The sequence below is a fragment of the Rhagoletis pomonella genome, unplaced genomic scaffold (genome assembly GCF_013731165.1).
Source record: "Rhagoletis pomonella isolate Grant_MI unplaced genomic scaffold, Rhpom_1.0 Rhpom_scaffold_00016, whole genome shotgun sequence".
NCBI lineage: Eukaryota > Metazoa > Arthropoda > Insecta > Diptera > Tephritidae > Rhagoletis > Rhagoletis pomonella.
This window is the reverse complement of record NW_023458570.1, coordinates 4057160-4059082: the sequence shown is the minus strand read 5'-3', so window position 1 is coordinate 4059082 and position 1923 is coordinate 4057160.

Here is a 1923-nt window from a genome sequence, read left to right as displayed (position 1 = left end):
ACGAGCTATGGACCATAGCTGTCAAATTATTTTAACACGTACTCTTATGTAGATAATTATTTTGTGGTTGTGGCCAGATTAGATCTATTTCTATTTTTCCAGCGACAGATTAGGTTCTTCCTCTTCTTTTATGTCAAACTCGTAAAAATTCATGATGTCACCGAAGCATTCAAAAAAATTATGTCGCCATCGACAAAGCGTTTAGACAATGAAGATAACAAATTGGAAGCTGTGGCCCGTAGCAAAAATACAATTCTCAGTTGTCATTACAGCGTTGCAAAAGGTAAAACAATTCAATGTTCAGTACAACATTACAGGGCTGCAAAAAGTTAGTAGAAAACTAAAAGACTATGCACAACAGTGAGTTTATTACATTCGATACGATACTAGGGTTCTGGTACTCGATTCCAAAAAATATCGTTTTAAAACTAACGAGTAGAAAATATCGGTATCGAATGCCAAAAGTATCGATATGGTATCGTATCGTATCGAAATTCGTGTCCCTACTTCTCATTACTGTAGCAAATGCCTCAAGGGAGCTTTAGATTATAAGGCCGAACCCGGCTCCCTTTTCCATTTAATGAAATTTATTCTGTCAGTACGGCACTTATAAAATAAATCTCCATAACAAATTTAAAATACTTATTATATATTAAGAAGTTTTAATATGTATGGGAGGCGACATGCCTCCTTTTTTAATAACTCACATTTTTTCCATGAGAAATTGATACATTTTGTATACACAACTCCATACCAAGTGCTAGTATTCTTCCACAAACACTTCCAGGGATATGTGGCAAGAAAAAGTAAATTTGTACTGGAAGTGCCACGCCCCTTTTTCTTATAACCCTAATCTTCTTCCATGAATTTATAATTGATTTTACATACCCCAGTACCAAGTCCCAGTACTCTACCATGAACACCTCTAGAGATAAGCAGTATAAAACAGTAAATTTGTACGGGAGGAACCATGTCCCCTTTTCGAATAACGCAAATTTTTCTCCATGAGTATGGAATTAATTTTGTATACACATCAGGGAACTGCAATTATTCGCGTTTTTAAGTAATTGGTTGAATAACACAAGAAATAGTGTTAGTGGATATTATTCATTGCAGAATATTCACACATATGCACTAACTCTATTTTACGCTCGGCACACAAAGCGAGAGCATGTACAATGACTAAGTTCTCTGTTGATAGGAATTGGTGTAGTGCTCAATTCTCTCATTGAGCCATTAAACAAATTAGTTATACCGAAATGAGTAGGAGCACTAAGAAGCACCAATAGTTCAGTTGAGTGATTTTAGTGAATTTAGTGATTTTCGTCGTTTCCCTGCAGGGAAACCGCGGTCTAGCGAATCAAATTTCTAGTTCCGTACTAGGTCTTTGTCGTCAAAAAGGAACTAGTCCGATAGGAACTAGATCCCCACCAGTACAAAATCGGCTAAAAGTGGTACTAATTTTTTTCAGTTTATTCACTAGAAATCTATATCTAAAGTGACGAATTTAGAACTGGTTCGGAACTATAGAAAAAAAGAACGAACTAGATCTTATTTGTCGAATTTTGAACTAGTTCGGAACCATCGAATAAGGGATGCAGCGGGGGGCTTGTTTACTTTACATAGATATGTGTTCAGCGGCTTTTTCGTTCATATACGCTTCTATTCTGTGCTTCGCAGATGCTTTTTCATAGCTTGGTAATACAAAACTAAAATTTGTGTTAACATTTCAACATCTTGGGACCGTCTGGAATCTAAGAAATAACAGCGAGCACCTCTGCAAACTCAGCTACAGCTAAAGGTATGTAAACGTACATTTCTTACAATCATTCAAACAAATTTAATTTCAAATTGAAAACACATTTCTTCCAAAATAACTTAAAATCGCACACACGGAAGAACCAAAAAGATTGAAAAATCATG